Raw genomic sequence first — 26,146 nt, 5'->3', positions numbered from 1 at the left:
AACTTCATATGCATCTGTAAACATACATATGTATGTACAGTGTAACTAGTTGGTTTTTTTAGATGATTAATTTTATTATGATATTTTCATTCACATTTGCTCTCCTTTGATTTGCTATGGATGGCTGTATATTTCTTCTTTCTGACAGTCCTGTTTCTAATGATATGTCACATGTATTCTAATTCCCCCCTTTCAACAACTTTGTGCCCACTTTTATGGTCCTCTTTCTAGTTTTACAATGTATTTATTCACATGTGTATAAAGCATAAAACTATATGATTGCCATATGAGAGAGGATATAGCATTTGTTTTTCAAAATCTGAGCTATCCCACATAATATAATAATTTCCATTTCATTCTCTTTCCTGAAAATTTTATGCCTTGATTTTCTTTACAACATGGTCTCCTATTTAGAAGATTTCTATGGAAAATTTTTGGACATTATAAACATTTTCAGTAAAGTGATACTGCTCTTGATAGTGTGAATTATATAATAAAATATATTATAGAAACTGCATCCTTTGTCTAGACATTAGTTATTTTTACATAAATGTTACATATACATTATTAGTAGACAGACAAAATATGAAAGGTTTTAATAGAATAGAGAAGCAAATGCCTAAAATCACATTTTCCTGAAAGTGGGGAACAGTATTTTAAATTTTGCCTGTCTGTTTGAACTCTCATCATCATTTTTGTCCCATTTACAAGTGTTGTATGAAAGTGTGTGTGTGTGTGTGTGTGTGTGTGTGTGTGTGTGTGTGTGTGTGTGTGTTTGTGGCATAGTGGTGACAATGGCTATATAAATACTATAATCCAAAGCTACACCCTAAATAAATACTTTCTATGGCCATAATTAACATTTTGTTTCAATGTTATTCATGTATATTGCTTTTTGTGTATTATTTATTACTGAATGATCCTGGCTACATTTTAAAGTACATAAAACACATCTTTTTAATTATACCTTAGAATCCTTAAAAATATGAAATATTTTTCTCCTTTTTCATTTTCAGAGACACATCAAGTGCTACAAGAATCTCCTAGTTTACCTATACCTTTTAAAGAGTAATAATTTTAGGAAAGAACAACAAATTCAATTCCAGAACTGCCTTTCAAGACATATTTACCCTGTGTCTGATTTTAATATAACCAATCATTGTGTCTGATTTCAATATAACCAATCTTTGGCAAAAATAAGTATATAAGCCTATGTACATAAGTTGTTAAACATGCAGAAAAAAACAGCATGACTGATCTCTTCTGAAGAGAGGATGTCTAGCTTGTAATATTAGACAGGCTATGAATGGTGCCATCATGTCATTTCCAAATCTGACCTACTTCAACTATGTTCTCATCCATGAATAATATTATTCAGAATATTAAGTAACATAAATAGCACAAATTGTCTTGTCAAAATATAGCACTAAGTTACCAAACAGCTCTAGCCACAAATGTAGCTTGTATAAAAATCAAAGCAAAACTAGAAACTAAAAGGAGTTAGTGGAGACTATATCAATTCAGAAATCACAATTTCACAATTCATAATGGTTTTGATAATGCATAAGAATATGATACTCTGTTAACAAAATGAATAAACTATATCTTAATGAAATAAAAGTCCTCAGAAACTCTAATTAGAATTCAAATCTCCATCAAAGTTTGACCATAGGTTACTATACCGGGTACAGGAACTGAATGAATGAATGTTAAAGCTAACCATATAATATTTAAAATATAGCTAGAACATTTCTATTTCTTTTATATTAATTAGCAGTATTTGGTTTTGCTTTTTAAATTTATCTAAAGACTTAACAAAAGCATGTGTGTCTGTTCTTTCTGTCTGGTCAAGAGGAAAGCAGTGGCACCTTGGAGATGTCAGTCGGCAAGTGCACCTGAAATGGGAAGTCAGTCCTCTGCAAATGTGGTGTGTAAATAGGCTGTCCTATAAATTTGGAAGTGTCCCAGTGCACCTGGGACATTCTGTGATCACATTCCTCTTTAAACAGGGTTCATATTGCTCATCTTCCCCAGGGAGATGTGTGGTTCAAGCTTTCCCCACTCATTTAGTCACGCCATCACCAAAGGTGTCCTCTTTATGCTCCCACCAAAATGCTCATCATAGCCAGCAAAACCTCTCATCACACATCTTAAAATAAGTGTCAGTCTTATTTTATTTAGTGTAGCCTACTTCCAGATGTTTATTTTTACATCTGAGGTAGGTGATCTGAAATACGGGTAGAGCCTGTCTTCTTACACTTACTGAAAACTTCCTTTCCCTGTGAGTGTTTTCAGTATAGCCTACATGTCTTCCATCCCACTGACTGCTAAGTAACACCCAGAACTACTAACTGCAATCAAACTCAATAACTAACCCAAAACTTATCAGGGGAAAATGTCTTCTTGGCTATTTTTAATCCAGCCAGGTCATGAGATCTGAACCATAGTCTAAACAATAAATATGTCTCATGTTGCTGAATAATGCATTATCTTACGTAGAAATTCCCTTGGTATTTTGTTGTAATCACTGACTGAGTGCACCACCCTATGATGCTAGACTTCTTATTGACTTCTGCTTTTACACATCATGACTTTCCCTTAATAATTGTGAGAGCTAAAATGATGCTCATAATAATATTCTAAGTCCTTTGTGGCCCTTCCTTTTCAGTGTCACATGGCCCAGGGGATCAAACATAACACTTTCTCATTCAGATTCTCTTAAATAGTTGTTATTTTTAAAGGGATAAATTGGCACAGACCATACAAGAGCTTAAGGACCTATGACAGTAGACACCAATTCCCTGTCATAGAAACACCTGCTAATACTTTATATATCTAGAATTTAGGATATCCTCCAGGATGAGGAAATGCTGTGGAAGATGTACCCTAAATAGCCAGGGTCAACCGTGTACTCCTTTAAGGTAGAAATAGAGTTACAGCCTCTCTTGAAAGAGGATGAAAGGCCAAATTGCAAAGAAACCTAATAGTCTAATAGAAATTACACCTATTATCCTGTTTACTGTATACTTCCTTTAGCTTTTCAGAAATTAAAATAAATATTGTTCTTTGTATTTAAGCACATAGTATTATACTTTAAGTAGTAACTTTCAATTGGCTTGCTCAAGATGAATATCTTAGCTGTAAGGCATGTCCTTTAATTTTAAAAGGTGAAATAAATGTAATAGCTAATAAGTAATTGTAATATATATATATATATATAAATTAGTTTACAGATATGAAAAATGTTTGTGATGTATGATGATCACTAGTTTCCAAGTTATTATTTGATTCATCTATAAAATTCATGCTTACTATAGAATCACATCTGCACAAATTCCCAACATTCTAATTGGTCTGAAAAAAAATCTCTTGATTGAGTAGCTACATTGTAGACAGAATATGGGAATGCACCAGTGTGGGTGAAAAATTCTTTGGAAGCATGTATGTGTTTAAAAAGAGAGAATTTTACAAGACTTTGTAGAATGGCAAATTTTACACTTGCTGAAAAACACTTTCCATGTATAGTTAATATGTTAACAGTTATGAAAGGTATTTTAATTTTGGTGAAGTTATGTAAGTTTCAGCCCAAAGTCTAGCCTCATTAAGGAAATGTATGCATGCATACAAATTATACGTAATGTCTCATCTTTTAAATTGCTTGCCCCAGAACTGTGAGGACATTAGTTTTGTCACCAAATTCCCCCCAAAATTTTAAAAAATGCTTGGTGGGTATGGGATTCCACTTCAGAATTTATAGACAGGGTTCTAGAATTCTAGTCTTGAAGCTTATAGACAGGGTTTTCAGAGCAAACTGGCAGGTGAGCCTAATCCTGTTAGTAAGCTCTGGATGTAATTGAGAAAACCTGTGATTTTGAATTAAATTAAATTAGGTGTTACCCATAATTTTTCAGGGGAATTTAAATTCTTAGTCCTCATTAGTGACTATTTGGGTAAGATTAGGAGATGTGGCTAGAAAATATTTCAGTGGTGTCAGGATTTTAGTTTTCATAATCACAGTTTCTAGTGGCTCTGTCTGTTTTCTGTTTATGGTGCTAGGTATGATCTCTCTGCTGCTCCTGAAAGTATGCCTCTTCTGGACCACCATGTAACCTAACCATCTGGAACAATTAGCTCCAAATACATATTTCTCTATAAGTACCCTTGTTCATGGTGTTTTATTAACAACAGAAAAGTAACCAATACCTCTGACTCAAGAATAAAACAGAAGAGCTATGAAAGGTCTGTCAGTGTCAATCTTGGGTATCACTGGATTGTGCACATTTCACAAGCACACATGTCAAGCCACACATTGCACATCAAGTACACACACACATGAAAATAAAACACAAAAACATGGTTTTTTTCATCTAAAGTCCTAGATAAAATAATTGTTGGGAAGTGGTTCTTAATTTATTCTTGGAAGAATTCATAAATGCATATAACACATTTTGCTCTCCCCTTCCTGTCCTGTCTTATCCTCGTTCCTCTCTCGTGCACTCCTCTCACCTTATTTTTCAAGAAAAGTATTTAAAGGGAATCCAGCATAACTCATTTAATTCAACTCAAGTTATGAAACCCATCTCCAATTTTGCAGCTATGTCAAACCCCTTTTCTGGTCCTTCAGATATTCTAAAGGGAATCACATGCGTAAGCCTGAAACACCATTTGCACGGGTTTGGTATTTGATGCTCATTCTGAGAGTGTTTATCATCTCCACAGCATTATGATGTTTTAGTTCTAAAACAAGTTCACAGGTACATACACCCCTTCAAGATTCACAGCAAACAAACAAACAAACAAACAAACAAATAAGAAGATGGATAGATAGATAGATAGATAGATAGATAGATAGATAGATAGATAGATAGATGCAATTGTTGAGGCGCTCCAACACTGAGACATGTCCAGACATGGCCTTGCCTTACTACCAAGCATGACCACAGCCATTTGTTTTAAGTCTCCATTTTGATTATAAGGTAAAATTATATTCAAGTGTCAGGCTCTGCCTGCTTGAGAACTTGAATAATCTTTTACTTATAATTCAATACTTGTTGATTATTCTGCTTGAAATAACGATATATGTTCTACTTAAAGAAAATGACAATACCCTGCTATATTCCTTCTCCTGGAATGGAGGGAAACTGGAAACTCCACACTATAGAACAAATCAAATTAAATGTCAGTTAAAAATGTTTCATTTAGCTAGTCAAGATGATGGAATGCTGCCCCCTATACCTGGTTACATGGTTATTACCTGGTTATGGTTTTTCTTATAAAAAGCCAGCCTTAGAAACAGATCAGTGGCACAGTTTGGCTCCCAAGTCCACTCTGTGTATCTGACCAATCATTATGCAGCATTCAATAAATGTTCATCACTCTGAGTCTGGTGTCTGATTGGTCAGTGTAGGCTATTTTTGAGTCCCAACACAATAAAAGTGTCTGTTCCACTAATTCAGTTTTAAGCTAGGTTAAACCCTGAAAACAATTTCTAGAAATAAGATATTCAGTGAGTTTATATTCTATATCTCCATCTAAAAAGCAAACACACATGATGCTTAACTATGATGCTTTTGATTTACATACCACAATGAATATGAAGAAACTTTCAATATAAGTGATGAACTGGAATAAACTCAGTGGAAATCCTCTACTATATTTAACATATCATGTTCCAAACAAACATGAATCAAACCAAACCATACACATTTTGGAGTGATGGAGATAGGGTTTTAGGCTCCTTGGTTGTGTCACCTTTGGGTTCACCTTGACTTTTGTTTTCTATTCTTAATAATAATCATATAAAAATATAGATGTGTATATGTTAGTTTCTATTAGATATGTGTTTGAAAAATTAAATCTTAAACTAAGCATTCATGATTCAGAAATCAATGTTTTCCTTTAACATGATTATTGCTGTTGGCAAGCTTTATAAACTTTATAGAATAAATACACTAATAAGTTAGGAATTGAATTTATATATCTATGTTTGGATACCTGCACAATTATGTTTTATTCACCGTATGTAATTATCATCTTTGGGGATTACTGATGAATAAGTTCACCCTTTCTGGCTCTTACTTAGTTCTGGATGGCTAGTGCAACTCAGTTGTTCTGGGTCAAACTCCTCTCCAAGATGACTGACTCAATCTGCTCTTCTCTCTCTCTCTCTCTCTCTCTCTCTCTCTCTCTCTCTCTCTCTCTCTCTCTCTCTCTCTCAGCTTCTGACTGAAGTGATCTGTTTGGCCTCCAACTAACTCTAGCAATATGTTCTAATCTTCTGGCTCCTTCTTATTCTCTGGCTGCTGACCTGCACTGAATTCATGAACTAACTCAACTCCACTGCACCACACTGACTCTCAACTAATTAGTTGAACTGAACTGACCCAAACTGCATTGACTGAACTTTTTACACTCAACATAACTGCTTGTACTGTACTGTTGGTACTGAACTCAACTCTACTGTATCATCTTCTCTACTGGACTCACTACTGTACTATAATGTATTGTCTTCACTACTTAATTCTCTACTGTACCATAGTCTCTACTGTCTCCCTAACATACTGTAAGTTCTCAACTTTACTGTACTGCTACTTAGGTACTTTTTTTTCTGTCTGCTCTTATGAAAGCTGGATATATCCTATGAATATCTTTCTTAGAATCATCACTTTGTCTGCCTTTCAATTAGATGTCACTTTCAACATAAGTGTTCCCCTCATTGTTTAGGATTAAATGTGTGCACTAAGAGTGGCTCTGTGTTCCAGCCACAGCAGTTAGATGTCTTTAATTCCAGTATATGTCAATTATGCTTCTGAAATTTCATGTAAAACATTATTACAAAATAAATTTTATATTCTGGCATTGTATATTTTTTAACTCTCGCCTAATAAACTATAAGAAATAATTTCAAACTTTGTCTCTATATGGATTCCATATGCAATCAAAAATAAATTATATCTCACAGGTAGCCAGATTGACAAAAAACTTTTATAAAATATGTTATAAATGACATTCTAAACAACATATATTTTTTAAAAGTACAAAGAAAATATTAGGGTGAGCAATATAATTTCCTTGGTGCCAATGAAGTATTTAAAATACTAACAATGATCTGGCCACAACATGGAAAACAGATGTATCCGTTCTGAGGTATTATCTAAGCTTCAAGATAATATTGTTATGATCATAAAGTTGCTTATCTCTGCAAACCACAGCAAGTCATCTTAGCATCATTTTACTCAGCAGAACAGTATCAAGATAAATCAGGGTTTCATATCACCAGGTAACTCAAGACATTTTATTACAAAAGGTTTGGCAAGGAATAACGTTTACTCACAGGAAACAAAACCATTCGTCAGATGGGAGACACTGCAGCACAATTACTGTACAGTCCCCATCTGTCTGACTGAATAATGTCAGAGATAGTCAAACATGTCGATATTATCCCTCATGGGTTAGTAATTATAACTGAAAAGTTAAAGCAGATGAAAAGAGATTAGGAGTTTGTAGTTCAAGCAATTAATTTAAACAAGTTTCTTTATTGATAGCGTAACATCAAAATAATTTGTTTGGAATTAAATTACTGGCTTCTCTAAGTGAAAGCCTAGGCTACCAATTAACTGCCATTCATTCTTCCTGCTGGATGTGACCTGCTTCTCCCAACATTGGCAGGACACTGCTTTTGTGTGTGGTTAACTTCAAGTGCTTTTATTTAAAACAAGAACAACAACAACAACAGTAACAACAACAAATCCTTTAATTGGTCTTTTGTTAATTTCACATGGTGTGCTCCAATACCACTCATCTTCGCCTTCCTTCATACCAACCCTCCATTCTGCAACCTCTCCCCCAACAGAGAAAAAAAATCTCATTGTGGAAGCTGTGGTGTATCACAGTGTTCCCCACAATATACCCCTTTGTCCACATTTCTTTGCTTGCACATCCTAATTGCAGTGACTTGTTGATCTGGTAATAGGCCTCTGCTTTCTGCTACTCTATCAATACCAGAATCTCATTGGATATCCTGTTGCTGATCTGTGTCACAACTGCTTTTTTGAAAAATTTACTCATTTAAAGATACGTAGAAGGTTCTAATAGGCTGGGAATGTCACTTGGTGTTAGACACATATGTATAAATGTCTGTGTAAGATTCCCAGAACTGGAGGGGAAAATGTGATCTCTAATATAAGCAAATATAAATTCTCGGAAAACTAGATTCTAGGGTAAAACATTATTGGTAATTTTTATTGAAACCATAAGAAACTAAAAAAAAAAAAAAAAGTAAATCAAGAATACAGTATCACATTTTTCAAGATCTGCAATATAATCCTAAAGAGAAACTATTGAATTCATCCTAAATTAGATTGGTGAACCTAATCTAATCTCTCTTTGTTACTCTAATTTGTTTTTCTTGGACCAAAGTGTGATTAGCATCATCTATTGTCTCACATAAAGACACACTAAACTCTAGGATGTGTTTCATTTACCCCTCTTTTCAAAAATAAAACAAATGCTGTGTTATTAAGGTTTATCAAAATTGTGAATACCAGTAGAAAGGAGACTATGTAGGGAGGAAGGGCTGAGTAGACAAGAGAAATAAAGGAGGAAGAAAAACTAAGTAGCGTATATTTTCTCTCATGCAAAATCTAGATTTAAATATAGACATCTGTGGAAAGAAAGAAAAAATTAGCCTATTTGGGAGCAGAAAGAAACCAAAGAGCATAGCTATGTGCAGAAGGTGGCCCAACAAATGATGGGTTGTAAAGCACCATCACTCATCTGGTTGATTCTCTGCTCTATTTTGCTTTATAAATCAACAAGGGAAATTAAGTAAAAAGATATATTTATGTCTGCTACATTCTCATATTTTGTCAAAACAGAAATATTAAATATCTGAATTATAGTTTTCCCAATAGTAAAGAAACTATAAAACTTGGGTACAAAGGAAAAGAATCCTACAATGGCAGTCAGAGAGTCTATCGCTTTGAAAATAAGACAATTCTCCTAGTGCAAATTGTGGTTTAATTTTCCCTATACCAGTGCCTAGTAATCTATGTGTTATTTAATAGTTAAATCATAAATTTGGGGAACTAAAAAGAAGATCCAGCACCCAAGATCACTTGTAGCTCTTCCAGTGGACAAGAGCTCAGTTCCTGGTACCCAAATTGTGTGACTCACAACCACCTAAAACTTCTCCTCCAGAGCATCTATTATCTACTTCTGGATTCCAAGTGTATCTACACTCATGTCCACAATAGTCATGTACAGACACACATGTGCCAATAACAACAACAACAACAGCGGCAGCAGCAGCAACAACAACAACAACAACAATAATAAAAGTACTAGTAGTAGTGGTAGTATTAGTAGTAAATTTTCATAAAATATCTTAGCATTATAACTTAAATATGTTTTACGATGATTGTAGTGTTTAAAATGCAGTACTGGTTATAAACTATATAGGGATTAAACACATCAATAAAACATATTCCTATACATGAACGTGAAGAACAATGGAAACAGACATTATTCGCAATGTTTGTATATGTGAAACACCGAGCCAAATGTGACGCCCATGTATTACATCTCAAAAACAAATGCGCTAGGTTTCTGGGAAGCCACTACAGTCCTCAACACACAAACAGAGAGCCTTTGAAAATTTAATGCGGCCGTCACTCGGAAGGTTTGCTTCATTTTGGTCATTCCCTGCAGTCTAAATGCAGGCTGCTTGTACATAGCCTTAGGTAGTGAGATGAGGAAAGATGAGGGTTTCGTGCTCGGTTTGGGAAAAGGGTGCTTAATATCTTTCCTCCGTAGTGAAGGTCTGTAGTCCAATGTCTTTGACACAGAGAACTGAGGGTGCAGGGAGGGATGCTGAGAGTTGCTTTTCTCCCTGTGAACACTGTGAAGGATGAGAGGCTACAGGGCTGAGGTGATTTCGCTTGGAAATGGGGTGCATATTATTACATTGCTTACTCTTTTTTTTTCCCCCTCCTCTTCACTGATTAAAACCCATCTTCTACCTTCAAGGCAACAACTTGTCTTTGAAATTAAATTTTCTATTTTCTCTGGGGAAATACACGCATAACTTGATCTTTATTTAGCAGCAATCTCTAAAGTGCAGCACATGTACCCAATTGCAATAACTGCATAGCAGCTAAGTGCCCTTGGAGCTGAAGAGGATATTACACACTGATATTGGAGTAGCTAGCTTCTTATGAGCTCCATTCATGGCATCATTTACTATGCCAGTAAAGCTTTAGAACTTTCATTCAGCAAGAACCTACTCATAGCCAAAAATAGCGGTCTGGGCAAAGGAATGCAAATAGCATGGTTCATGCTTTCTAGGAGTGCGGTTGCAGTAGAAAACAGATGTTCACAAACGACCATATAATGGTAAGGGGATGGAATCAGACCCGGAAGCGTAAATTATTTAGGTGTCTGGATCCTTGTATTTACTTGCTCATAGACTATGTATGGTATGGGCACATATATATGCATGCATGCACATAAATGCATATACACAGAAAGTAAATTTGTTGGCTGCATTCCAACAGAAGAGTCAAGCTGATAGAGACTGTGGTTCTCAGATGGATATCTATGAGGATGAGGGTCAAGTAAGGGCTGAGATCCAAATAGGCCAGGAAGCTCCCTCTGGCTCATTTCATCTTATTTTAAAAATACAAACTAGCAATGAAGGAGTGTTCCTCTCTCTCCACATCCTCTCCAGCATGTGTTGTCACTTGAATGTTTGATTTTAGCCATTCTGATGGGTGTAAGATGAAATCTCAGAGTTGTTTTGATTTGCATTTCTCTGATGACTGAAGATGTTGAGCATTTCTTTAAGTGTGTCTCCGCCATTTGATATTCCTCTGTTGAGAATTCTCTGATTAGTTCCAAGCCCCATTTCTCAATTGGGTTATTTGGTTTGGTGGCATTTATAAAGTTTGAGTTCTTTATAAAGTTTGGATATTAGACCTTTGTCAGATGCAGGGTTGGTGAAGATCTTTTCCCAGTTTGTAAGGCTGTCGCTTTGTTCTTTTGACAGTATCTCCTGCCTTACAGAAGCTTCTCAGCCTCATGAGGTCCCATTTATTAATTGTTGACCTTAAGGCCTGGGCTGTTGGTGTACTGTTCAGGAAGTTGTCTCCTGTGCCGATGTGTTCCAGGCTCTTCCCCACTTTTTCTTCTAACTGATTTAGTGTCTCTGGTTTTATATTGAGGTCTTTAATCCATTTGGACTTGAGTTTTGTGCATGGTGACAAGTATGGGTCCAATTGCATTTTTCTACATGTAGACATCCAGTTAGACCAGCACCATTTGTTGAAGATGCTGTTCTTTTTCCATTGAATAGATGTGGCTTCTTTGTCAAAAATCAGGTGACTATATGTGTGTGGATTCATATCTGGGTCTTCAATTCGATTCCATTGATCTACCAGCCTATTGCTGTGCCAGTACCATGCTGTTTTAAGTACTATTGCTCTATAGTACAGCTTGAGATCAGGTATGGAGATTCCTCCTGAGGATCTTTTATTGTATAAGATTGTTTTAGCTATTCTGGGTTTTTTTTCTTGTGTACTTAATATTTAAATACAGTAATAATGAAGAAATAAATAATGAGAAATGTAAGCACATCACCTAACAACTTTGTACAGAACTACCTTCAACCCAGCCCTGGATCATCAAGGTATAAGGCAAAGGCAGCTACAAAGTTTCAGACTTGTTATGCTCTAGGGAGTGAGAAGGGAATGTACTGAGAGGAGAAAGACAAGCAGAATGGGTGAAGGAAGACAGGAGGAGGGAAGAAAAGAAAAGAGAAAGATGGAAGAGAGTGATAGTGCATCAGACAGATGTGGACAGATGAAACCTTCATATTTCTAGTAAACGTGAACACGTATCTCAAGAAATCTTTTAAGAGGGTAACCATTGTAGTTGTAGGCTGAGAAAAATGCCTATTGCCTACTTATGAATAAAATGAGGTAAAAGTGAGGGGAAGGAGATTATCAACACCTAAGCACCCATGTGCTTTAAAAGGATTACCTAGGCTAGTGGTTAGTGGCAGCACAGTTTGTTTATGCACAAAGCCATCTGTTCTGGGGAAAGGGATTTAAAATGGTAAATAAGACAACGGTGTTTCAGGTAAAGCAGTTCATGACAACACACATATCTAGATGAGCCCCGATTATCAACTGCACAACCAGATGCTTCCGGCTGTACATATCCAATTGCCTTTTCCAGTTTCCATGTGCACAAATAAACATAGGCGCACACACACATTCACACACACACACACACATGCAAACAATAGTATGTATGCATGTATGTAAATATATATATTTCATATATTTATAAATATATATGTTTACTCTGTTGGAACATAAGTCATGTAAATTCTCTGCAATAGATAGTTATTTTTTCACAAATTATTGTTGTCATCAAATCAAAGGCAGTATTTCATGTTTTCACAGATAATAGTCTTTCTTATTAATAGGAACAAAATCAGAATATGTGCACCTTTTTTGAAATTTCTGAACATATTGATGTTATAGAATATTGTAGGATAAGTGAACAATGATGTTAAAGAATGATAATTAAAAACAAAACTTATAAATATAAACTATTTTCTGATCTATTTTAGTACATTGGCCAAATATCCAATTTTGTACTCACATTTTATGTCTATGTAGTTTCTAATCTTGTAGTCAATTGTATTTTATTTTTGGAGACAGTTTTTCTCTGTGTAGTTCTGGCTGTCCTAGACTAACTTTGAAGACCAAGCTGGCCTCAGTCGTACAGAAATCTGATTGCTTCTGCCTCCTCAGTGCTAGAATTGAAAGCATACACCACCATACCTGATTATTTTTAAGATGATTAGTACTGCACATAATTTTTTAAATTTTTAATTTTTTTATTTTTTATTAATTTATTCAGATTACATCTCAATTGTTATTCCTTCACTTGTATCCCTCCCAATCCTCCCTCCCTCCATCTTTTACCTTATATCCCTCCCCTAGGTCTGTGACAGAGTGGACATCTTCCCCCACCATATGACCACAGCCTATCAGGTCTCATCCTGATAGCCTGCTTATCTTTTCTCTGAGTGCCACCAGGCCTCCCGACCAAGGGGAAGTGGTCAAATATGGGGCACCAGAGTTCATGTCAGAGTCAGTCCCCACTCTCCACACAGCAGTGGAAGTTGTCTGGTCCATTGGCTAGATCCGAGGAGAGGTTCAATGTTTATTGCATGTATTGTCCTTGGTTGGTGCAGTAGTTTAAGTAGACATTCCTGGGTCCAGATCCACCCATCATGATGTTCTTCTTGTAGGTTTGTAGGACACTCTGGGTCTTTCTATTTTTAATTTAATAGTTTATTTCTTTCTAAGATTTCTGTGATATTTATAATTTTCAACTATTTTTACATATAAAGTAAGATATTCACAATATTTTTCCAATAAATATTCTACTATTAAATATCTTATGTATGAAACATGAAGCATACTTACCTTATATTTATTTCTCAATCTCAAAGTTATTTGATGGTTTGTCCATCTAAAAAATAATTATTAATGATGCAAAATATGTTTCAATAGCAACTCCTAACAATCCATTCTAACACACTAAATTAACAATAAGTAACATTATGACAATAGCAAAAGTCATGTGGTATAAAATTTCATCTAGGTTCAAAATGTATACATATGAATAAATACTGTAAATTTTAAGCTCTAACATTGTTTTTTTTTTTTCATATTGAAATAGCTCAAATGACCTACAAAATTCAGTTCAAGGTTCATCTGTTTACTCACTCTATTGCCTGAGGGAGTGTTGAAGCAGAAAATTTATTTGAAAAGAAATTAGATAATCATGGGGGGAGTTGATTGAATGCTGACAAAGTGGCTGCAAGTTGCTTCTTTAATTTATGGTTTTAATCATAGAAAGTTGGACAGAGTCAGGAAATGTGCACATACTTTAAGCAGCATGCCAAGGTTCACAGGGCTTTGATTGAGTAAAATATTAATACTACACTTAGTGTTTCATTCAGTTATTGGTTAAATGATTATTAACCATCTGCTATGTGCAACGATTTCAATGAAATGTTTCTAGTGGAAATGATGTTTTTGATAATTATAAGAGATCCATTTTGAGGTGGCCAGAAAAGTCAGCTGGGAGAGGCAATGTCACAATATATGTTATGTGGTAATTTCATTAAAAGAAAGTAAAGTTTTGGGAGAGTGATTATAAGACTCATGCTGATGTCAGTGTGGACAGCGTGTAGGTCCTGAGATGGAAAATGACACAGAAGCATGTGCAGAATTTCATCTGTACTAAGATAAGTGGAATATGTAGTATATCAAGTGGTTAGCAAAAAAGTTAGGTTTTAATTGTGGAATTTAGATGCAGAGTAGCATCCCGGAACAGAGAGGAGAAAACATTCCCTTAAAAAAAAAAAACTACTTAGAAATCAGAAAGTGGTGGCATTACTACTGTAAAACAAACAGAACTGCTGTGTCCCTGGCGACACTAATGGAGGCAAAGTGTGTAGAAGCTGCAAATTCCTGTCTGATATGGAGCTGTGAGGCCAGAGCACATGAGAAAAGGGAACTGACTGAAGTCAAGAACGATAGCAATTCTGATGTTTTATAAATTAGTAATTTTATACCTATAATTGAAAATCATTCCCAGTGAATTGATAATTATGCTTATAGATTTGGTTTGAATAGAAGACTTTTTGCTCACCTGTAGACCATTTTTGGCAAATGCTGTAATACAGCACCTGAATTGTGTATACACAGTGATCAGTATTGGGTTCATCAAATGATGAAGATACAATAGTACCAAAATTTGCCCGCAAGAGTTTCTGTTCTTCCATTAATTTGTACTGTCACATTACTTACTACCTGAGGTAGCCTTTTGTAGGAGAACATAAGCACGGGAAAGGTTTTATGACAGTGACTATCTATATAAAGGGAAATTATTAGTATGGCTGGTCTAAATGAAGATGTAACACTCCAATGGCGATCTGAGTGATGAAGAACATGGTAGCTGATCACTACAAAAACCTAGATGCTCCAAACTGGCGAAGACTGATGCTATCCAAGTACAAAGCTTAAGCCCTGGCATTTTTCTGGAAAAATCTCATGTCTGAGTGTAAATGAAAAGCTGACACAGTCTGACTGATTTTCACAGACAATGACAATAAAGATAGACACTAACTCAAAACACACATTAGCTTGTTATTCCATTTCTATTTTGTTTCCTCCAGGTCCCCGACCTATTTTATTCTGCTACCTACAAATGAAATGGGCCTTTCCTACTCAATTATTGTCCTGCATGTCAGTTATCCCTAGAACAGGCCTCAGGGATATGGGGAGCAGAGACACTTTTCCCACCCCAAACCTTGGCCACAAGTCCCCAGAGGACTAGGGGAGCATAGGAAGGAGACAGGGCTCGAAAGGCCATGGGAACTACAGAAATGATCTCTGGGATTCGCTTCCGCTAGACTGCTCAACTTTATTTAAGATACAGTTATTGGAGAGTAGGGGGCCGGGGCTTCCGTGGATAGGTGTACACTATTGAATGAGACTAGGAGGGCAAGGGATGTTTTATTTGCGTTTACAAGTATAGTCCAGGTATGTGTTGGGGAACACAGTACCTAATTATCCTATAGGCCCAGGGGGAGAGTGCTAACAGAGAACTGTGCCGAAGGTCATATTCCAGATACCGTTAGAGGGAACTGTGCCTAGAGACACTCTCCAGATGCGATCAGGCAGAGAGTGGAAGCAGTGACTGGTGGAGGTGGGAGTTCTCCAGCTACCGCCAAGTTCAGAGAGGCTTCCCAGACATGGAGGACCGATTACTCAAACGGCAGGGTCCTCAAACACAGATGCATTCAGAAGTTGACTTTACTAGTGTCTTGGACATTCCTCAATTCAACTGACAATATTAATAATCAAAGTATCTTAGGCATTTAATCTTCTGTAACATTTTATGTGAATTCATTTGAGACATTTTTGTATGAGTATAAGGCACATTCTGAGTACTGCGGCTCCTTATCGTCCCTAATCTATCTTCACGCCTATTAACCACACCCATCCCTTTAATCACACCACATCCCTATAGTTTTCTTTAAAACGGTCATGCCTTTTTGTTTTCTTTTTCTTTCTTTCTTTCTTTCTTTCTTTCTTTCTTTTTCTTTTTCTTTTTCTCTCCCCCCCCCTTTTTTTTAAATCATTTTGACCATGGGTTTGGATCTATCCACTGGAGCCTGGTTGGCACTTGGCCAATATTTCACCAGAGATGGGTCAATCTTTGACTAAGTGTTGATGTCTTGTGTAGGATTCCACAATTACATGAGGCCATGACTGCATTGGATGTTATGTCTGCACTGACTCTTTCTGTAATATTTTTTTAACCTCTGTCAAATAAGAAAAGTATAGTTATTATTATAAGTACTTTCCTATACATGAACTTTTATTTAGAGTTTGTTTAAATTTTCCTAGTAATTTTTTTCATTTTGTAAGGTCTGCATTCCTTCATTGAATTTTTAAATTTAAATAAATTATTCAGATTATTGTCCTGTCACTTATATCTTCCCTTTACTCCCTCCCTCCCTCTTTCACCCCTTCCCCTCCCCTACACCTATCACAGAAGGGGATCTCCTCCCCACCATATGATCATGGCCTATCAGGTCTCATCTGGGTAGTCTGCTTCCCCTTCCTCTAAGAGCCACCAGGCCTCCCACCCACAAGAAGTGGTCAAATTGGAGGCACCAGAGTTCATGTCATAATAATTCTAACATCCTACAGAAAATTGACTGGAAATGCTTGCACTTTTATTACATGTTATTTATTGTTCCAGTACTTACAGGAATTGAACCCTACAGCTGCTTTTTTCCATTGTGGGAAGATCATTAATGTTTACTCAATTTCTGAATGAGTCATATAATCTAATTTTGCTTTCTATTTATTTTTTCAGAGGGTATTTTTTTATTTAATTGATTTAATCAGATTACATCTCAATTATTATCCCCTCACTTGTATCCACCCATTCCTCTCTCCCTCCCTCTTTCACCCTATTCGCCTCCCCTAGTTCTGTGACAGAATGGGACATCCTCCCCCACCATATGGTCACAGCCTATCAAGTCTCATCCTGGTAGCCTGCTTATCACTTCTCTGAGTGCCACCAGGCCTCCCCACCAAGGGGAAGTGGTCAAATATGAGGCACCAGAATTCATGTCAGAGTCAGTCCCTGCTCTGGACACAACTGTGGATAATATCATGTCCATTGGCTAGATCTGAATAGGGGTTCAGTGCTAACTGCATGTATTGTCCTTGGTTGGTGCAGTAGTTTGAGCAGAACCTCCCCCCTACCTCGGGTTCTTTTTGAACATTTCTGTCAATGTATTTTCTTATGAACGTTTTTACACTGCCATCACATTAATTTAATATTCTTAAAGTTTCACAGTAACTCCATGGAGTTATCTCAATTTCTATATGTGAGTGGAGATTTTTGTTTTTGATAACTTGTTTTTCTACTCCAATCTTGCTAAGTTTGACATCTTTGTTACTCTTTAAGAGATCAACTTCTGTTGCCCTGAATTCCCTTCTGTTGTATCCTTTCTGTTTGATTTCTGTTGCAGTCTTTACTGTCCCTTTGTTTTGTGTGCTTTGCGGTAGAATGTTTTGCTATCTTGTTTTATAAACTATAAACTTAATTGGTGATTTAAGCGTCTTCCTTCACTGAGAAAAATTACTTTTCATGAAGTTATTATAGATATTGAAACTGTAATCATGACATAAATGTGGCTGCATTACATTTATTTGTTCTTGTTCAGTGCAAAATATTTTCTAATTTCCCATGAGGTTTTTCTTTGCATAGGTTATTCATAACTGTTTTCGTAACTTCCTCAGATACAGTCCACTGTTAAATTCAAATTCAGTATTTTTGTTGTGAGAAAATAGTTCTGTACACTTTAATTTTACACATTTTTAGATTCATTGAAACTAGTTTCCTGCCTTTGTATATGATTTAGTCTAGAAATGATCCATGAAGGCTTGAAAAGAATGCACATTCTAGTTGCCAGGTGACACGTGCTACAAGCATCAGTTCACTCCATCAATGCTGTTTGTTTACTTTGCAAAGATGATCAGATTTCTAGTCATTTTACTGGCTATTATCTCTATTTCCTTCAGTCAGTTTTCTCTTCTGCCAATTTTATTTCATATACCGAGAGATGTAAGAGGTTTCTACAATTTATATTTAAATTCCTAGTGAATTAACAATATTTTCAAAACACCGTTTCCTCCTAGAATTATTATACTTTAATAAATATTTGTATTATCCTTACTTACTAATATGACATATACATTGACTGACCAGGAAAACTAAGTGTATCTCTCTAATATGTTCCCTTTGCTGATGTATCTTTGTAAATAGAATATTTTAATTTAGTGAATGATTTCCATGGAGAGGGTATATAGTTGGGCTTTCCTTGTAATCTGATAATAAGAACTTTTCTAGATTTATAACACATTTTATATAAAACAAAATATATATAAACAATATATATCTTGTTTTGAGACTATAATATAATTATACCATTTCCTCTTCTCTTTTTTCCTCCCAAGCCTTCCTTTTTCTTACTTTCTTTAAAACTCAGAGTTTATATCTTTATCTGAAACTCTTAAATACAATGAGTATCTTTAATTATTTATATGGTTGGCTTGTACTTCTCAATTTGCTATTCTGCTAACTGTATATTTCCTATCATTTGTTGAGTCAGTTGTTTCATCTTTTTGGCCTTAATTTTCCTTGCATAGTGATTTCAGCGCATGTTTTAAGTTTCCAGTGCTTTTAAGCTGTGTTTTTTATTGTTGGTTGGATTTTTCATTTAATATAGATTTAAAAGTAAGCATCAAATTGGCAGGATACAAAATAAACTCAAAAAAGTCACTACCTTTCCTGTGTACAAATGACAAACAGGCAGAAGAAGAAGTTAGGAAAACTACTCCCTTTACGATAGCCACTAACAATATAAAATATCTAGGAGTAACTCTAACCAAGCAAGTGAAGGACTTATTCGAAAAAAACTTCAAACCTCTGAAGAAAGAGATTGAAGATGACATCAGAAGATGGAAGGATTTACCTTGTTCGTGGATCAGGAGAATCAACATAGTAAAAATAACCATCTTACCAAAAGCAATTTACAGATTCAATGCAATCCCTATCAAAATACCTACAAAATATTTTGAAGATATTGAAAGATCAATAATCAAATTTATATGGAAAAATAAAAAACCCAGAATAGCAAAAACAATTCTATACAATAAAAGATCCTCCGGAGGAATCTCCATACCTGATCTCAAGCTGTACTACAGAGCAACAGTAATTAAAACAGCATGGTACTGGCAAAGCAATAGGCTGGTGGATCAATGGAATCAAGTTGAAGACCCAGAGATGAATCCACACACATTGCTCACTTGATTTTTGACAAAGAAGCCAAATCTATTCAGTGGAAAAATGATAGCATCTTCAACAAATGGTGCTGGTCTAATTGGATGTCTACATGTAGAAAAATGCAATTAAGCCACTATTTGTCACCATGCACAAAACTCAAGTCCAAGTGGATTAAAGACCTCAACGTAAAACCAGAGACATCAATTCAGTTAGAGGAAAAAGTGGGGAAGAGCCTGGGACACATAGGCACAGGAAACAACTTCCTGAACACCAACAGCCCAGGCCTTAATGTCAACAATTAATAAATGGGAGCTCATGAGGCTGAGAAGCTTCTGTAAGGCAGGAGACACTGTCAGTAGAACAAAGTGACAGCCTACAGACTGGGAAAAGATCTTCACCAACCCTTCATCTGACAAAGGTTTAATATCCAAAATATAAAAGGAACTCAAGAAATTAAACACCACAAAACCAAACAACCCAATTGTGAAATGGGGCTTGTAACTTAACAGAGAATTTTCAACAAAGGAATATCAAATGGCTGAGAAACACTTAAAGAAATACTCGTCCTCGTTAGTTATCAGAGAAATGCAAATCAAAACGACACTGAGATTCCATCTTACACCCATCAGAATGGCTAAGATCAAAAACTTCAAGTAATACCACATGCTGGCAAGGATGTGGAGAGAGAGGAACACTCTTTCATTGCTGGTGGGAATGCAAACTAGTACAACCACTTTGGAAAGCTATCTGATGCTTTCTCAGAAAAATGGGAATAGGGCTTCCTGAAGACCCAGCTATACCACTCCTTGGAATATACCCAGAAAATGCCCTACCACACAACAGGGACATATGCTCAACCATGTTTACAACTGCTTTATACATAATAGCCAGAACATGGAAACAGCCTAAGTGTCCCTCAGTAGAAGAATGGACTAAGAAACTGTGGTACATTTACACTATGGAATACTACACAACTATTAAAAACAAGGAATTCCTGAAATTTGTGGACAAATGGATTGATCTAGAAGTTATAATGAGTGAGTTCACCCAGAAGCAAAAAGAGACAAACGGTATATACTCACTTATATCGAGACACTAGTCCAAGGGATACGTCCCATGAAAAACTTTACTTACCAAGAAAGTGGGTCAGAGGAGAGGACTTCCTATTGAGACTTTAGGCGAGAGTAGCATAGAAGAATGGGGAAATAGTAGGACCCACAGGGTCCCAGAAACCTACAAGAAGAACTTTATGACAGGCAGATCTGGGTCCTGGGGTCCTCCTCAAACTAAGGCACCAGCCAAGGAGAATATAGGCAGTCAACTTCGAACCCCTACCAAGACCTAGCCGATGAACATGATATTCTCCACCGTTGAGTGGAGAGTGAGATCTGACTCTCACACGAACTCTGGTGCCCCTTTTCTGACCATGTCCCCTGGATGGAGAGGCCTGGCGGCACTCAGAGGAAGGATATCAAGTTACCAAGAAGAGACTCGATATTCTAAGAGCATATATAGGGGGAGGAGGTCTCTCTCAATCACAGACATAGGGGAGGGGAGAAGGGGGGAAGTGGGAGGGAGAGAAGAATGGGAGGAAACAGGGGAAGGGCTAGCAATCGAGATGTATTATGAATAAATTAATAAAAAAGAAAATTAAATAAATAAAGGAAAAAATAAAAGCAAGCATCAAATCTTACAGTAGATACTTCAGTTTTTATAAGTAACTAGAGTGTCTTATAGCTCAAGAATATTTATGCATGGTAGCATGCTATATCAGTGTAAATGTAGAGGTGTGCTGCGTGAAATATGAGTTGCATATTGCACTTGCTTATACCACCGATGGCTAATATAATAGTCAATAATAACTGAAAAGATCTATAACTGAATTTAATTTCACACATGATATATGGTGCCCTGACTTTTGCCTTCTTGTGGTAGTACCAAGAAAGTTAAGAAAGAAAACATTTTAACTTCTGTAGATTAAACTTCTTATGTAACCTCTCTTATAACAATTTTTATGAGACTTATGCAGATAGATGATAAATGCACTGATGCAAGTAGCACACTTGATTTGTTACTGGGAATAATAAATAATACCTTCTGTCTACTTACAACTTGGTCATATGTTTGACTAGCAATTATTTGCTAATAAGTAACTTATCAGCATTGCACAAGTGATAAGACCCTAAAACAGAAGAGAATAGAATTATATTCATGGAATTATTTTGTTTTGATAATAAACTTAAAATATTTTAGATTTTAAAACAGAAAAAATATTTAAGAAGTGATTATAAGCATTTAATTAAGTCATAATGAAGCTTTGAAGAAAATGCAAGTTTATAGTTCTTGACTTAAAGAAGAAGTAAGCTGTAGAGGTGACCAACAACTCATTCAGGGAACTGCTTCCCTTTGGGTAGTTTTATCAGTATATTTATAAAGTTAGGACTCAGTTTATTGTAGTGGCTAGTATTACATCCTACACTGAAAAACAACCAAACTTGAATTTGAGATTTTAAAATAGTTTTGTAGTGATAAAGAGTAAAAAATATTTGAATCAATGTGATATGACAATGCTAACTTCACGAAATGTAGGGAACAAGGTGAAATATACCATGAGAATGTAAACAGAAACAAAAAGAATAAATGACCAAAGATGTTGAGGCACATCAATGTTTCTATCAATAACTGGTTTGTGACTTAAGACGCAATGCCTTAGTTTTTGATGGCCTGTCAGATCAAATGAGATTCAATATTCTATACAATTCATGTTTTTTATTCACTCTGATTTTTGGCTTCTAGGAAAAACATGATAAGGAATTTTTTATAACAAGAGAATGCATATGATGCTTGGATAAGAATATATCAAACAGGATCAGGCTTCCAACATTGCTAATTATATGAACTGAGTCTCATTAATAAATATGCCTAAAGGTTTTCTCTTCCAGGATTCCAGGATTCACAAAACCTGACTGTATAAATCTTTAAAGCTGCATTTTACCAAAAACCTAAGATTAATATCTACACAGACATCTGAAACTTACACATACTCCTCAAGATTCTACTATTATTCAATACTGCTTTATAAATGATCCTTCAGCAGCCCCTGATTCCAATATGTATCTACCGAGAGATATATAATATAATTAATGTAATACAATAATATAATTGATGTAATATACATGTTGCTATCTGTGCTTTGATCAATAATATTCTTTTAAACAGTGAGATATAATATAATATAATTAATATAATATGCTTCTTTCTATCTGAGTTGTGATCAATAACATTCTTTTAAACACTGAGCTTCCTGGAGTATGGGGCTTACCCTGAATATTGCCATTTTTTAAGTATTGTGGGCTTCTTATATTTGACCACTGCCTAATAAAACTTGTTCCACATATTGGACCTAGCTGTTTATTTGTTCATGGTGGTACATATCAAATACTATACTATTTTATAGGGCCAATCCACCTTTTAAGGATAAATGTCTGTAATATATTTAACTTCTAGGGCTAAATTTGCCCAACCAGCCATGGCAGACAGAGATCACAGATTCTTTATGAATGAAGGATTTTTTTTTAGTTTTGTTTTGTTTATTTTTAGTTTGTTTGTTTTTTAAGAATTGGGTCATTTTGAATTTTTCCACATTTGCATCTCAAGAAAGTCCTAGCAATTATGAAAGAAAGCTAAAATGGTATACATAATACATACAATCAATGGTCACAAGAATAAAGAAAATTTAAATCCAACCTGAGTATCAACGAGGAAGAAGAAGGACCTAAATTTATGTTAAGGGTTTGATAAAATGGAGCCAACCAAAGCTAAATTATCATGGGCTAGTTTTAGTTTCTGTCATAGCTAATCTATATTTTCAGCTGAGTACATCGGGAATCAACGAAATGAAACACGTGGGCATATCTGTGAGGGATTTGTTTTAATTGGGACATTTAATGTGGGAATATCCAACTTAAATCCAGATCATCAAGGTGAGGAGACCATCCCTAAATATTTACCATTTGAGGTCAGAAGTCAAACACTAAATTTGGGCTACACATGCTGGTAGCAGCTCACAGGAAAGGCCATGGGAGAAAGAACCCTTTGCTGTTTGCTTGCTTTCTTTCACTTTTACAGGAAAGCTTATCTCACCTGCTGCTGAGGTGGTATGCCTTTTTCAAGATTCTCATACAGACTGAATGCCAGCTGGGCTGTCCAGCTTTGTGAACTGAACAAATACCAGATTACTGGACTTTCCATCAGGAGACAGATGCTGCTGGATTATACCGACCACAGCCTACACGGCACTCTAATAAATCAGTATACATATTCTTTAAAGGGCCAGAAAATAAACATTTGAAGCCCTGTTTAACATACTTTTTCTATCAGGCATTGCTTTCAAGAAAGATTAACTAGTTGGAGGATTATAATTTGGCAGAGGACATGGAAGTGCATGTATATGTGCATAAAGTGAAAAATTGTGTGTGTGTGTGTGTGTGTGTGTGTGTGTATGTGTGTGTGTGTGTGTGTGTGTGTGTAAATATAAGTTCTGTTCCTCTAGAGAACCCTGACTAATGTAGTTCCATTGAAAGCCTAATTTTTCACACCTGTAAGGCTGGCCTAATAGCCTTGTGACTCTTCCAATACCTTTAAAATACATTCTCAGTAAGTCACTTAGACTACACCATCCCAACACTTTAAAGTGTTACCAGATACTCTTTCAGGCCTTTAATATTGTGTCCCTTCTTTGCCATAATACTCCTACTTACCTTATATTTTCTCCAATGCTTTTTGAAAGTGTATTCCCATGCCAAAGTCATTTATATTTGGCTCCAATATGAAGTATCCTTTATTCTCTTTGAGTAGAAAGGGAAGTTATAGTGTGGACCTAAAAAAAAAAAAATCCTAATATCTGAAGGAAAGTTGATAAATTGAATAAATAATTAATTTGATTCTAGATTAGGCACCAAGCTACATTTTACATATGGAGAAACATTAATAAAATTATATTTAGAGAATATTTTACTATAATAGGCATGTAAGTCTATAATATAAGGAGCAACGCAGAAACCAGTGGTCAAAATTAAATAATTATATCCATTAGGAACCTTAAAGGATCAATCAATAAACAGTTGGCTCCCTAACATATTTTTCTGTTAAGTCTTGTCTTTCAGGAGAACTAACTAGTTTGAGGATTATAACTTAGCTGAGGTTTTGAAAGTGTTTAGTATGTGTGAATAAAACAAACAGCCAAACAGGCAGAAGGAGCTCAGGTTGGAAGGTTCTCCATATGGTTTGTCCCCTTCAAGCCCAGGGAAGTACACAGAAGAAGGGAAGGAGAAGTTACAGGAGCCAGAGGGGTCAAAAACGCGGATAGAGCATTGTTTGGGGATTCAACTATGTAGGGCACATGGGAGATCAAAAAGACTAGAGTGGAAACTGTGGAGCCTGCAAGGGTCTACTTTAGATCCTCTGCATATGTGATATGAGTGTCTCTAGATCTTTTGCCTACTGTTGGGACCCTTTTCCTCCTACGGGGTTGTCTTGCCCAGCCTTGATATAATGTTTTATGCCTGATTTCATTGTATCTTATTGTGCCATGTGAGGTTGATGTCCCTGAGAGGCCAATTGTTTTCTGTCGGGGCGGGGAGGTTGGGGCAGGGTGGAGGAAGTACATTTGGGGAAGGAGGGAGGTGAGAACGAAATGAAAAACTAAACTCTAGTGTATTGGTGTGCTGCTGATAATAGACCACTGTGAATATATACTCCTTTTGCAGCAGTTCTTTGAGGATTATATGCTAATCACTCTTCTGGTGCTACAAAAAAAAAAAAAAAAAAAAAAAAAGGCAGCTTGTTATAGAATACAAGTGCCATTTAATAAAAGATAATTTGGGACACTATCCAGGGTAAGAGTGGGAAGTTGATTCCTATCATCCACATGATGAATTCAGTTCCAGGGGATTTGATGATCCTATTATGACCTCTGCAAGCACTAGATAAATGTGGTGTATACATATACATGCATGCAAAATACCCACATACATAAACTACATAAATTTTGAAAAAGTAAGCATTAAAAATAAATATCAGTCTAATACCCTTTCTTGAAATGATTAAATACTGTTGACACCTCCATCTGACAGCATTTCAATAAGTACAACCTCATGAAACCCATCCCCCAAAACACATGCCTTGGTAGACATGGATACTGTATGCAAAGGTCTTATGAACGTTACATTCTAGTGTGGTTCATAAAAATAAAAGGGATGCCTAAAATAGAGGATTGTAAAATATACACAATAAGATATTTACAGTACTTCATGGTTTTTCCATAAATATAAACTTAAGTAACATTTTAATTTCATGTCAATGTAGAAAAGAATGTTTAAGAAATGTTCAATTTATCAAATAGTATTATTTTTTCTTTAGGGATAATGTAATTTGCACTACTTTTAAAAATTTCAGAAATAATGTGCTTAATTCACAGTTACACTGTGATAAAACTAAAATACTGTGTTGCTAAATTAGACTTTGGTTGTAGTCTTTGCTTGTGACATATCTAAGCTCTAAACATAGAAGTGAACATGAAACAACACTCATAATGTGCACTTACTAAAAGGCACTAGCTTCTTCCTGGGACCCACAACATAACTCAACCCAAGCTGAATGTATATACCTTCATTTTGTGCCTATAATTTGACTG

This window comes from Acomys minous (genome assembly GCF_964271855.1).
Source record: "Acomys minous genome assembly, chromosome: 6".
NCBI classification, from domain to species: Eukaryota; Metazoa; Chordata; class Mammalia; order Rodentia; family Muridae; genus Acomys; species Acomys minous.
This window is presented reverse-complemented; position numbering follows the sequence as displayed.